The sequence below is a fragment of the Stenella coeruleoalba genome (assembly GCF_951394435.1).
Source record: "Stenella coeruleoalba genome assembly, chromosome: 12".
Classification (NCBI taxonomy): Eukaryota; Metazoa; Chordata; class Mammalia; order Artiodactyla; family Delphinidae; genus Stenella; species Stenella coeruleoalba.
The window spans coordinates 88,092,200-88,107,083 of record NC_137158.1 but is presented as its reverse complement, the minus strand read 5'-3'; the positions used below and the strand labels follow the sequence as shown (position 1 = coordinate 88,107,083).

The 14,884-nt window shown below is 44.7% G+C and overlaps 1 protein-coding gene across 2 annotated transcripts in view; it reads right to left on the bottom strand.

The window, feature by feature from the left end:
- Window positions 1–9,190: 9,190 nt before the first annotated feature.
- Window positions 9,191–14,884, bottom strand: part of CEP43 (centrosomal protein 43) — a 64,540-nt gene continuing 58,846 nt past the window's right edge. For both annotated transcript variants that reach the window (XR_013830909.1, XR_013830910.1), the window contains one exon: window positions 9,191–9,269. The gene's annotated coding sequence lies outside the window, so the exon portion shown is untranslated. The remainder of the gene's footprint in view (window positions 9,270–14,884) is intronic.

Below are 14,884 nucleotides of genomic sequence, written 5' to 3'. Positions count from 1 at the left end.
TTAAGTAATTTTCTCAGGAGTCTATAAACCAGGAGTAGTGGATTCCAAAAAATAAGGCCTGGGTCTTCCAAGTCCTCTTTACACCAAGCCACAATTCATTCATGTTTTCAGCAAATGCTTATTGAGCTTCTACTATGTGACGGGAACTTTTCTAGGCCAAAGTGTTGCAGCAGTGAGTGAAACAGACAAATTCCTTGACTTCATGGGATTTACATTCCAGTCATGAGAGCTGGGCCATAAACAAAATAAAGAAAAAGATCTACAATATGGTAGAAAGTAATGAGTGCCATGGAGAAAAATCAAACAGGGAGGACAGATAGGGATTACTGAGGCAATTTTAAGTCGAGTGGACAGGGAAGGTGTCACTGAGAGGTGACACTTAAGTGGAGCCCTGAGACAGGTGTGGGAGTGTGTCATGGGTTTATATGGGGGAGGCGCATTTCAGGACAAAGGGACAGCAAGGCACTGTCCCTGATGCAGACATCTGCCTGACATGTTCAGGGGAAACCAAAGAGGGCAGTGTGACTAGAGTGAGCCCAGGAAGCGTGGGGAGAGTTGAGGTCAAAGAGGTGAGAGGGGGGCTTCCCTGGCGGTGCAGTGGTTGATAGTCCACCTGCTGATGCAGGGGACACGGGTTCGTGCCCCGGTCCAGGAAGATCCCACATGCCGCAGAGCGGCTGGGCCCGTGAGCCATGGCCGCTGAGCCTGCGCGTCCGGAGCCTGTGCTCCGCAACGGGAGAGGCCGCAACAGTGAGAGGCCCACATATCGCAAAAATAAATAAATAAATAAATAAATAAATAAAAGAGGTAAGAGGGGCCAGGTAGGGGGTCTTCCGGTCCATTGTAATGACTTTACCTTCTCCTTAGGGTGAGATGGGAAGCTGTTGGAAGGTTTTGTGTGACATTACATTTTAAGGACTGTCTGACTTACATTTTAAGATTACTCTGGTGGCAATGTGAAACGTAGATTACAGGGAACCCAGATGGAGTTAGGAAGAACATCCCAGTAAGATATGATGGGTCTGTTTTGGAGATAAAGTCAACAAGATTTGCCAACAGACTGGATATTGGATTTGAGAGAAAGAGAAGCACAAAACATGACTCTAAGGTGTTTGACCTGAACATTAGCAGGATAAGTTGATTAAATAAAATGGGAATATTGCAGAAGCAGTAGGTTGAGCATGGAAGAGGATATCAGGAATTTAGCTAGGAACTTGAGAAGTTAGAGATACCTATTAGAATATCCCAGTGGAGATACCAATACAATAAATAATTGCTTATCTGAAAGTGAAGCTCAGAGGACAGTGCTGGGCTGGAGATGTAAATTTAAGGGTCATGAGCTTATGGGTGGATGAGATCACCAAGGGAGTGGGCACAGATGGATAAGAGAAGAGGTTCAGTGCCTGAGATCTGGAGGCCAAGCACAAAAGTATTTCAAGAAGGGGAGAATAATCAAGTATGTCAATGCTGCTAGCAGACCAAGCAACACAAAACTGAAAAAAAAAAATGACCATTAGAGTTAGCAGCATGCAACCATTGCAACCCTGACAGTCTTTGCTGAGTGGCATGGGGAAACCTAGCTGGAAGGGGGCTGGAAATAGGAGAGGATACAAACACTTATTTCAGAGAGTTTACACAAGAGGAAAGAGAGAAATGGTCAGGAGCTAGAGATGACACTGGAGTCCAAAAATCTGTCGTTAAGATGGTAGAAATAAGAGATGTTTACACACTGGTGGGAATGACCCAGTAAGGAGGAAAATGTTGACTATGCAAGAAAGAAAAGGCAGAAGCACTCGGTCCCATCCTCAAGTGGACCGAGGAGGCTGGGAGACTGTGCACCAGCAAGAGATTTCCTCAGTTGTAGGCAAGGCGGCAGCGTCCACAGGCACAGTACACAGGTGGATGTGGTGGTGAGTGTTTATGCATGTTCTTTTCTGATTGTTCCTTTGTTCACAGTGAAAAAGGAAACCAGGTCATTGGCTGAGAGTGAAGATGGAAAAAGAGGCATCAGAGCTTTGACAAGAGAGGAAAAGAAATGCAACAGCCGTCTAGGGGAGAGGGAGAATGAAAGGGGTACAGAATTACATAACTTCCGGGCAACATCAGTGAGCAACCATGAATTTAAAGCAAGACCAGTCACGACGATTGTTTGTTATCCTTTTCTAGACACATTCATTATGTAGACACAAGAGCCAGGGAGTAGGAGAGCTGAACCCAACAAGAGCTGTGGTTTAGCCAGCTGAGTAAGACAGACAGAGGGCCAGTGGGTTGTGCAATAAAAGTATAACATGGCCTTCTAACCATCCAAGGATCACTCCACCCCACGATAGTCTAGTGATGGCCCACAGACAGATTCATCGAAAAGAAGCATAATGATCACCATCTAGATTCAGAAACGGGGTCTGTCCAGCTCACGGTTGACATGGGTCTCTGCATTGACAATGTCTCTGACATTGGTGTCAAGGAATACATTCTGATGGGATATAATTGCCCTCTTTGATGTCAAGTACAAACGTAACAATAGTGTTAGTAATGTTAGTAATCTTGGTGTTATCTGTCCTTATTGATTAGGAAAATTTGCTAATGGTGCTTTGGACAAACAAATGTAGGTCCAGATACCAGTCTGGGAGACATTCCTCATGCATAATAAAATAACGTGAGCAGAAATTTCTAATATTTGGTTTTAGGTTTTCCTGGTCTTTTCCGTGATGTAACCAGCACTCCAATACCCCCAAATGTTAAGTAAAATTCTGTTGCGTACACTAGACATATGCTAGAGGTGCTTTCCAAGAATGAAGAAAAGAGATGGTCTTCAGAATCAGGCACCCACAGTGGAAAGAGAAGCGTGCCTAGGGGTTGAGAGGGGGTGTTAGCAGAGAAAGTGGCTGCCCAGGTCGTCGGAAATCCCCGAGCATCCCCGAGAGAGGCCTTGCCGTGGTCCACATGACCCTACAAGCTTTCAACACACTACAGATAAGCGTGAAATTGGAAGGTGATCCTGGGCTCCTCTCCATCGGGCTGCTTACTTGACTCTTACCTTCTGGACTAATTTAGTCATCTGAGCACATGGCATGTCACCCCAGACAGCACAGTGCTTCACTACGTTGGTGCCAGCATGGCCGAGAAGACCCAGAAGCAGAAAGTCGTATTGCTTTGAAAAGACGCACATGGGTCATAGGGTGGCAGATAAGTCTTCTGACATCGAAAGAGCCTGTGTTCTCAAGGATACTGCTGGGGACCCAGGCATCTGGGTTGAAATTCGTTACCACAAGGAAGGCCCCAATCTATCTGCCCTCTTTGTGGTTTGACGTGACATATGAGACTATCTTATCCTAAACCATTTACTGGATGACCTGAAAAGATGCCAGCTCTCAATGGGTCCAAGAACAAGATAGGATTTCCCAGGGTGGTCCAGGCTGGAGTGTTTGCTGCCACTCCCATGCTGGCCTCGAGAGAGGGCTTTTGCTCCCCCTTCTTTATTACCCTCAGGCATGGACTGAGCCCTGATCTGTATTCCCACAGCATGCTAAGGACTAGTTCTTAAACAAGATCTTACTGAAGGTTGAGGGTTCATAAAAGGAAGCTCCAATCCATGTGGGAACTTAGGTTGCTATTAGAAGTGACTTCATATTTCCAGAGTCGTCCTCAGGGGACCCTCAGACGCTCTCTTTGCTTGGCTCCCGGGTGGTCACCTCACTGCCATTGCACTGGGCAAGGCACTAGCCGCTCCCACTGGAAAGGCAGTCAGTCAGCCTCAGAGCCCAAGCCCCAGCAGCAGAGGCGCTGGGCAGGGAGACGACCCTCTGTGCTCCCATGGCTCTGGCCCCTCATTCCAAGATCTCTTTCTCAGGATGATTAACGGTGGGAATTTCTACTGCCTTCAGGAACCATGGGCATCACCGTCCCATCCAGGTCACCCCCGGGAACCTGCCCCACCCCTTCCCAACAGAACTGCCACCTCATAGCATTAGGTCCAGCTCACCAGAGTTACACATCGCTCTCAAACATTACACCCCCTGGAAGACCTCACCCATCCAGCCCAGGCGGCTGCCCCAGGCCCCACCCAGTGTCCGGCACAAACTCCTCCAGCTCCAGGTGACGGTCATACCTGCAAGGCTGTCTTTCAGCCAGATCTCCTGAAAACTCTCCTCAAAGAATCGATAAACCACCCCCAAGAAAGCAAGCAAGGTGTCTTACCGGGATCGACTGCAAGCTCACGTGTTCCTCCAAGGAAGCAACCAGTTCTGCAGAGGCATCGTTGTGACACACACCTCATCTCCACAACTCTGGAGACTCATGGCGTTCAGAAGTTCCTGCATTCACACATCCTCATTTCCTTCCAAAAGGAATGACCTTGGTTCACTGATAAGCCCGCTGACCGGGAGACTGTCTGTTTCAATGGGTGTTCAAGTCTTCATCACTTTGAAACCAAAATTCACTCAAATTTTGAAATTTTTCATCAGGGCAAATAATGCACGTTAAAACTGGGACAGGGGCTTCCCTGGTGGCGCAGTGGTTGAGAGTCCGCCTGCCAACGCAGGGGACACGGGTTCGAGCCCTGGTCTGGGAAGATCCCACATGCCGTGGAGCAGCTAAGCCCGTGCGCCACAACTACTGAGCCTGCGCGTCTGGAGCCTGTGCTCCGCGACAAGAGAGGCCGCGATAGTGAGAGGCCCATGCACCGCGATGAAGAGTGGCCCCTGCTCGCTGCAACCAGAGAAAGCCCTCGCACAGAAACCAAGACGCAACACAGCAAAAATAAATTAATTAATAAAATCCCAACATCTAAAAAAATAATTAATTAATTAATTAAATAGTTGGGTGGGAAGATATCACTCTTCATTTAAAAAAAAAAAAAACTGGGACAGCCTGCTAGGGTGGCAACCTGGTCATCAATGGGGCACTCGCTGTATGCACACGTTTTATACTTTGTCTCTAGTGCTCACGAGAGCCTGTGAGGTCCTCAGCATCGTGCTCACTTACCGATGAGGACACGGTAGCTCAGAAAATAATAGACACCTTGTTCTGATTCCCACTCCCCCCAAGAGGACTGAGAACTGTGCAGAGCATGAATATTCCTTCCAAGAAGTCATCTTTCATCATCATAAACATGTAAGTTAGCTCTTGACAATATTTGCCATTGCTGAAAAAAACTTAGTAAGAGCCAAAGACATTCAGCTTGAAAGAAAGAAGCAAACACTGGTAAGTTTAAGAATTACATTTTCATCACCAATAAGACATTCATTCGACCAGCGTATGCTGTAGCGACACGATTCTTTCCACATTCATTTATCCAGACGTTTTAGTTAACGCTTACTGTTTCTACATAATTGAAAGTGATTTTCAAGCAGATATCGTGCGTGCCCTTCATGTGCCCTCAGGCCTCGACCTTCTAATCCAGCGGCCAGGCTTCCAGCCTCAGGCATCCTCCCTCTGTGCCCGGAATCTCTGTGAAACGAGAGCCTGCTGACCCAAGTATGGCAGACAGGAAGCGCTGCAGAACCAGCACCCACAGGAGTGGCCCCACTCCGTGTGTGGTGGGCCAGAGTTTCCCAGGGGAATCAAGCCAGTTACTCACAATGGGTCCTTGCTGCAAGGGGCCTCGCAGGACGGCACTGCTCTCATTGGCTGCCCCTCTCCCCCTGCCCTCGGTCGCTCTCCAGGGTCCTTGACTACCCACCAGGTTGTAAAATACTTCCATTAGAATCCAGCTTCTGCTTCTAGCAAACCCCAAACTATGCAGAACTTATGAAACATGTAAACACTGTCGGAGTTTCATCCTGGGATAAATGTGTCCTTCCGTTTTAATACATACTTTTTTTCAATACGTACAAAACATATTTTACAATTGAGTGTTTTGGCTTTGTTTATTGAAATACCTAATTAAAAGGATGCCAACGGGACCCTAGCAGAGTAAACAAAACAGCCATTTGGAAGTAAAATTTTTCACGTTTGCTGAAGAAACCAGTGCTAATCACAAAATTCATTAATTCTGAAAGAATAAAATAGGTCCACATTCTGCCTCCTATAGAGCAAAAAGAACAATGTTGTAGATGATTTTTAAATAAGAACCATCAACTACTAAAAAGAAAACTGAACTGTGAAGATCTGAGAACGCGCTACCACATGCAAGGAATTTGGAGGTTCTGTGTGAATATAATTCATGAAGATTTATTCATTCGAATCCTCAATGTAATTCCTTTAATATACATATTAAGATGTAATTATTTAGAAATACTGCCTGCTGGCATCTCATAGTATGTACTGGATTGCCATAATTATTTTTTTTTAACCTCTTTATTGGGGTGTAATTGCTTTACAATGGTGTGTTAGTTTGAAAAGCAAAGTCTCAATGACTAGAACAGAAAGGCTCCATCTTTCATCTGCTTGCTTTCCCTCTCACCTCTCCTAAGAAAAGGTGCCAGTGTGAAGTCTTAAACTCTGAATAAGCTGAACATAGTCATTACCATTCCCAAGCGTAACCTTATTATTTCTTAGAATTAAATTTCTAAGCAGCTGTCACATTAGGGCATTCAGCTAGGAACTGCCAAGGGCAAGGTTTTCATTGGTTTTGCCTGTTTCCATATGTTAGTGCTTCAGAACCAACATATGGTCAAATTTTTGAATTCTTAATAAATAAAAATAAAAAGTTAATCAAAGCACCAAATGTCTGATGTTAAAAGGACAGTGATGATACAAATAAAATATTGATTCCACTGGCTGAACCACTCAACCGATGAACATATTTCTCTCATTTCTTACTCTCCACTAAATAATTTCTTCCAAATCCTCTTTTATGTTTCTCTCCTTTACTGACACCGTATTTTTCCATTTTCCTTACCATCATCATGCCTTACGTCTCTAAGTGGGCAGAAAATGTAAAAGAAACTTCGGACCGGGGCACGAACCCGTGTCCCCCGCATCGGCAAGCGGACTCTCAACCACTGCGCCACCAGGGAAGCCCTCTCATAACTTTTTTGACTCATGGATTATTTAGAAGCATATTGTTGAACTTTCAAATAATTAGGGCTTTTGTAAACATCATTATTTATTTCTAAAATTCGATTTTATTTTGATCAGAGAAGATATTCTGTCATATATTAGTCTTTGAAACTGCACCACCAGGGAAGCCCCTAAAAGAAACTTTTTGTGGCCACTTTGTATTTTGCACTCTTAGGAAGTAGAGCTGAGGATGTGTTGAGATGCTGAGGCAGGAAGAATTAGCTCCTGTGCACAGATCCACACCCCCCATCTAGTCCTTGGAGACCCTTCAAGTTTCACCGCTTGTCCCATTAAAGTCATTCAGGGCAAAAGGATCTGACCTAGAATCTCACATTGCGCCTAGTTCTCAAAGTCTCCTTCACAATCTGTTTCTCAGTCTTTCCCTGGCCTCCCAACCTTGACACCTCAGACAACTGTAGAACAGTCCTCGGTTTGGGTTTGTCTCGCGTATCCTTACGTCTAGACACAGGATACAGAGTTCTGGCAGAAATGTCACAGAGCTGGTGCTGTGCTCTTCCCAGTGGGCCCCACCAGATGCCTTGTCCCTCGGCTGTACTAACTGTGATCACGTGATGAATGTGGTATCTGCCAGACTTCCCCACTGTGAAGTCATCCTTTTCCCTTTGTAATGAGTAAGTATTGTATGAGGGGAAGTTTTGAGACTGCAAATAAGCCCTACCCTCATCAGACCTTCACTGCCGGCTCTAGCATACCTGGATATTTCTTGGGTTGCTTATTGTTATGAGTGTACCCGCTGGTGATGCTGCCATCCACCTGTCCTTCCACGCTGAAAGGCTGGCATTCTGCTACCAAAAGCTTTCTCCTCTCCCGATTTATTTACGTCAGAACAGGATCACGGATTCCTATTTTGCTCAGTAGGTTACTGAATAACCCATTATTACTTTCATTAATAATAACATCATTATTTATTTTGATGTAAAAGTCTCTCCAGGGCTTCCCTGGTGGCGCAGTGGTTGAGGGTCCGCCTGCCGATGCAGGGGTCACGGGTTCGTGCCCCTGTCCGGGAAGATCCCACATGCCGCGGAGCGGCTGGGCCCGTGAGTCATGGCCGCTGAGCCTGCGCGTCCGGAGCCTGTGCTCCGCAACGGGAGAGGCCACAACAGTGAGAGGCCCACGTTCCGCAAAAAAAAAAAAAGTCTCTCCAGGTTTGACCAAAATATCCTTTTGACATCCTGTCACTATTTGAGCATTTCCTTACTTCTTGGTTTCAGCCCATCTTGCAATTTCCCAGTCCCACCCAGCCCTGGGATCTGCCATTTCTCCAAGTCTGGGTTTTTTTTCTGTGGAGAATGGAACATAGAATCTAATAGCTGGGTCTAGCATGTTCATTGCTACAGGGGTGTCTGCTCCCAGCCGATTTTGGTGGAAAAATCTAAAGAGTGTATTTATGTTTACATATACACACATACATACGGTAGTGCAAACACCTACATACACACGTATGATACATCTATATTTACATGTACATCTATGTACATATATTGAAACCCCGACTCTCACCAAAATCTCCAATTTGAAATCAGCAGGATTCAAGAGGAGGATTCATTCTACTCTTTCCACATTTATAATTTCCTTCTCTGACCATGGGAAACATGGCTTCCATTAATCCTCAGAATATTTACCAATTTGATCAATCCTCCCTCTTCGTAACAACTCTCCCATCACCACCGCTGCCCTGCTGAGCGGCTACCCTCTCACTTTGCTTTGGTTCTGATCTCCAGTCTGGGTTGCCGTCCACACCCCACAGGGACACCTTCCTTAACCCACCTGGGCTCTGTATCCACATCACAGCTCTCCAGGGCTCTTGAATGTTAATTTAAACATAAGTGACCCTGAGAAGGACTGCTGTTCAGAGTTACACAGGGTGTGCCCCACACAACTCCAGCGAGCACAGTCTGTGTTTTTCAACCTGCCACCTTGGACCATAGTTTCCTTTCCAGCCTCCTCGACATTCTTCAGATGTTTACTAACATGACAGCACTTATGAAAAGATATCTAAAATAGTGAACTCATGAGCTGTGTCTCTCTCCAACCATCTGATAAAACTTGTAAATAATAAAATTGTCCTCAAATATTTTTCTTTCAGTTACTTGGCCAATACTTACCAAGTGTCTGCTTTACGCTAAAATCTGAAACTTTTCATTAAGATTTATTAGGATTTTTCCAAGTCCAGACTTCCATTCTTCATTCATTCCCTGGAATCAGAATGTCTTCCAGATCACGACCTTTGGTTTCTGGGACATTTCCTGGGACGAACAAAAGAGAGAGAAATGACATGTCCATGACTAGTCCTTCTAGTTGATACCAGTAAAAGTCGTTAGTTACATACTTTCTCTAAGCAGCCTGTAAACAAAACCTGTTTTTCTTGTCCACAAAAGTGTTTGTCTCTTATTTTGCTCCCCATGTCGCCCCATTCACTTCCTGGGGGGTCGTGGTTTTAACCAAGCAAACCCTGGGCGTGCTAATTACCATCATTGACAGGAGGGCCCTGCACCACATGCACTTTCTGTGTCACCCTCCCCTGGGGCTGGCTTCCTCTTCCCCCACTGCTCTTCGTGGCAGGCACTGAGCCCTGTCCCAGCTCCTCGGGTCTCAGCAGTGGCTGCCCCATTTGTAGGACAAATCTAGGATGATAACAGCTTTTCCTCCCTGTGTCATGAGATTCCAAGCATTCACATGTTCATTTCCTGATTTTGAACTGGCTGAACCTGCATCGTTTGTAGGAAGAATGGAAACAACATGCTTACACTGTGCTCAGGGAAGACGGTGCAGTCACAGCCTCACATCTGAACCAGCAAAAGCCCGTGGAACAAGCACCCGAAACGTCCTGATTGTTTTGTCTTCAGGCCCATGGGTGATCCTGTATAAAGGATCCTGTGTCAAGTATAAAGGACATCTTTGCTCCTTTAAGACATGAATATGTGAAGATTGTAAAGGTGGGCGCTGTAGTAGAGACTAATTTCCCCCAATTTCGGGTCTCTCCTTCTTGCACAGTAATAGAATTTTTGCCTGGACACAGAGGCACCTTGAAAAAAGGCCCCGAGTCTGCACACGAGCCTCCCTGGTATCTTGGAGCGGCCATGTGGTGAAGTGCTGGCTGTGAGATGTGGGTGCCCTTTGCCCCTCTTCTTTGTCTGTCCGTCCATGCTCCTGGCTGGAACAAGGATGCCACCTCCTCTGAGAGTTTGGGGCCACCCCCTAGCGACTGGGGACGGCTGAGCAGGAATTGCTGGGTTGCTTGAGGGCTGGTGGAGCAGAGCTGGCCCCGTTGACCTAGACAGAAGACTCCAATGCCTTCCTGCTGAAGGCTCAACTGCCTTCAGTTTTCTGTCTGTGTAGGACCACTTAGTGCCACCTGACACACAAAAGATACAAGATAGCATAAACCAGCCACCAGGGGGTTTCCTGGGGGTGTGAAACTGTACAGATACCCAAGCTAGAGTTGGGAGGAGTCCTGAAGCCAGGTGTGCAAGGAGACAGTGTCAGCAACAGGACCCCTGGGCAGGAAAGGGGACCCCTGGGCAGCAACCGGACCCCTGAGCAGGCCGTCCCTGAGAATGAACGGTGGGAGCCAATGGACAGAGGGAGGTCCCTCTGGGCGGCTTGGGGACAGTGCGGAGACTGGCTGGTCCTGGAAAGGAGACAGGATAAGGAGGTTTGACGTGGGCTTTTCGAGCAGTGTTTGATGCGGGGGGACCATTGTGTTCGTCCATATTAGGAAACTCACTTCGAGGGATTCAAACAATAAACGGCCGACGTCTTACCTGCCCCTGAACCTCCTGCCCAGAGCAGCGTCGAGGAGATCTGGGGTTTAGGGACACAGGAAGAGGATGAAGGAGAGGGAGAGAATTCTGTCCTGTATGCTACTGGGTGATTGTTAAAGGGTGGAAACTCAATCAGTGGGGTTTTGTGCCATGTCAGAATATCTTGGGTTGTATTGGTCCCATGAGAATAACTTCCCAGAGCATCTTTAAACACCCCACCTCTGTCGATGGACACAGGTTGCTTCCATGTCTTGGCTATTGTGAATAGCGCTGCAATGAACATTGGGGTGCGTGTATCCTTTTGAACCATGGTTTTCTCTGGATATATGCCCAGGAGTGGGATTGCTGGGTCATACAGTAGCTCTATTTCTAGTTTTTTAAGGATTGACATATACACACTGCTCTATGTAAAACAGTTAACCAACAAGGACCTACTGTATAGCACAGGCAGCTCTGCTCAATATTCTGTAATAACCTAAATGGGAAAAGAACTTGAAAAAGAATAGATACGTGTCTATGTATAACTGGATCACTTTGCTGTATACCTGAAACTAACACAAGGTGTTAATCAAATACATTCCAATATAAAATAAAAATTTGTTCAAAAACAGATTTAAAAAACCTAGTGAAACAATAAATGTTTTATACCCACAAAAAAAAAAAAAACCAAAAAACCATACATAACAACACACAGCCAGTCGTGCTGAATAGCCAGCCAACACGCCGCAGAGGTGGGGAGAGAAGGAAGTCCTGGTCGGCCCAGGTGTGGATGAGACGGCCTGCGTCAGGAATCCAACCGCTCCCTGGAGGCCAGCAGGCTGAGCGCCGCCATGCGCGAACAGGCTTGTGTGTTGGTCCGGACTTGTGGGCGAGGGGTGTGGGACGTGCCCTCCAGATGTGCCTCTTTGCTGTACGGATTATTTTGAGCTAAAGGCTCTTGAGTACCTGCAGACACAGGAAAAGCTCTAAAACTACGGCAGAAGTTTTCCTTTTGTAAAGGAACTTTGCTTTTGTAACAGGTCCCCCTCTGCTGTAGGGGGTATTAGCAAAGGTACTGAACTGTATCAAACTTCCAGGTGAAACTTTTTCCACTTTTTAAGTGAAAAACTGAGCTTGCTTCCATGAACATAACTTCTAAAAATTTTTTTTCTTGTTTTTCTTCTTTTTTTAAAATTGAAGTATAGTTGATTTACAACGCTTCAGGTGTACAGCAAAGTGATTCAGTTATATGTATGTGTGTATATATATATGTATTTTTTTTCAGATTCTTTTCCATGATAGGTTATTACAAGGTATTGAGTAGAGTTCTCTGTGCTAGACAGTAGATCCTTGTTGGTTATCTATTTTATATATAGTAGTGTGTAATCTCAAATTCCCAATTTATCCCACCCCCCCCTTTCCCCTTTGGTAACCGTAAGTCTGTTTTCTAGGTCTGTGAGTCTCTTTCTGTTTTGTAAATAGGTTCATTTGTACCATTTTTTAGATTCCACATATGTGATATCATGTGATATTTGTCTTTCTCTGTCTGACTTCATTTAGTGTGATCATCTCTAGGCCCATCCATGTTGCTGCAAATGGCATGATTTCATTCTTTTTTATGGCTGAGTAATATTCCATTGTGTATATATGCAAAATCTTTTTTATCTATTAATCTGTTGATGGACATTTAGTTTGCTTCTATGACTTAGTTATTGTAAATAGTGCTGTGATGAACATTGGGGTGCATCTATCTTTCAAATTAGAGTTTTCATCTTTTCCAGATATACTCCCAGGAGTGGGATTGCTGGGTCATATGGTAGCTCTATTTTTAGTTTTTAAGGAACCTCCATACTGTTCTCCATAGTGGCTGCACCAGTTTACATTCCCAACAACAGTGTAGGAGGGTTCCCTTTTCTCCGCACCCTCTCCAGCATTTATTTTTGTTGAGGGCCATTCTGACCGGTGTGAGGTCGTACCTCATTGTAGTTTTGATTTTGAACATAACTTTTAATTTTAGGCTAGAAATGGATACATAGAATTCCCTTGATTAAGACAGTTCAGTGATGATGCTTCAGATTCTGCATGGTCTGAGTGAGTTTCGTGAAGAGGCTAATGGCCTCTAACACCTGAGAAGGATGGAGAGGGGGAAGGATGCCCATGGAACTGCAGATGACCAGTGTCCTGATGCCCAAAAAGGAAGGGGTGGAGAAGCGGGGGGAAAAAAATCACTAAAGACTAGACTTGGCACCCCAGAAATATTTTAGAACATATTGCTTCGTAAATATTTTTGTGAGCATTTAGAAGAGTGTGGTAAACATTATGAGCACATCATCACAAAGCAACTTCATTTCTTTTATTTGTTCCAGCTTTATTGAGGTGTGATAGACAAATGAAATTGTAAGATATTTAAAGTGTGCAATGCAATGATCTGGCATATGTATACATGTGAAAGGATTTCCCCCTCATTGAGTTAATTAACGCATCCATCATCTCACATAATTAACTCTTGTGTGTGTGTGAGAGAACATTTAAGTTCTACTCTCTTAGCAAATTTCAATTATGCATACAGTGGTATCAACTATAATCACCATGTTCTACATTAGATCCTCAGACATTAATCATCTTAAGACTGAAAGTTTGCAACCTTTACCAGCTTCTCCCTATTTTCCCCACCTCAGCCCTGGCAGCCACTTTTCTACTCTCTGTTTCTATGAGTTTGACTTTTCTTTTTCTTTTAGATTCCACATATAAATGATACCATGTGGTACTTGTCTTTTTCTGTGCAGATTATGTCACTTAGCATGATGCCTTCCAGGTTCATCCATGTTGCTGCAAATGATAAGATTTCCTTTTTATGGCTGAATAAGATTCTATTGTATATAAGGTGCCACATCTTCTTTATCCATCCATCTGTCGATAGACCCTTAAGTTGTTTCCATATCTTGACTATTGTCAATAATGCTGCTATGAACATGGGAGGAGAGCTATCTCTTCGAGATAGCGACTTAGTTTCCCTTGGATATATACCCAAAAGTAGGATTCTTAATCATATGGTAGTTCTATTTTTCATTAGTGAGGAACCTCCACACTGATTTCCATAGTGGCTGTACCAGTTGACATTCCAACAGCAGGCAAGGGTCCTTTATCCCCACATCGTCACTGCATTTATCTCTTGTCTTTTTGATAGTAGACATCCTAACAAGTGTGAGGTGATAGCTCATTGAGAATTTGATTTGCATTTTCCTGATGATTAGTAACGTTGCGCACATTTTTATGTACCCGTGGCCATTTATATGTCTTCTTTGGAAAAACATCTATTTATGTCCTTTGCCCATTTTTAATTGGGTTTGTTTGTTTGTTTGTTTATTGCTATTGAGTTGTACGAGCTCCTTGTATATTTTGGCTACTAGCCCCTTATCAGATATATGGTTTGCAAATATATTCTCCCACTCAGTAGATTGCCTTTTCATTTTGTTAATGGTTTCCTTTGCTGTGCAGAAGCTTGTTAGTTTAATGTAGTCCCCTTGCTTATTTTTGTTTTTGTTGTCTTTGTGTTTGACGTCAAATGCAAAAACTCACCACCGGGCTTCCCTGGTGGCACAGTGGTTGAGAGTCCGCCTGCTGATGCAGGGGACGCGGGTTCGTGCCCCGGTCTGGGAAGATCCCACATGCCGCGGAGCGGCTGGGCCCGTGAGCCATGGCCACTGAGCCTGCGCGTCCGGATCCTGTGCTCTGCAACGGGAGAGGCCACAACAGTGAGAGGCCCACGTACCGCCAAAAAAAAAAAAAAAAAAAAAAATCATCACCAAGACCAATGTCAAGGGGTCTACTGCCTATATTTTCTTCTAGGAATTTTACAGTTTCAGGTTTTATGTTCAAGTCTTTAATCAATTTTGAGTTGATTTTTGTGCAAGGTGTAAGATAGGGGTCCAGCGTCATTCTTTTGCATGTGGCTGTCCAGTTTCTCCAACAAAATTTATTAAAGAGGCTGGTCTTTCCCCATTATATATTCTTGGCTCTTTTGTGGAAAATGAATTGATCATATATGTGTGTTTATTCTGGATTCTCTATTCTGTTTTATTGATCTATGTGGTTGTTTTTATGCCAATACCATGCTG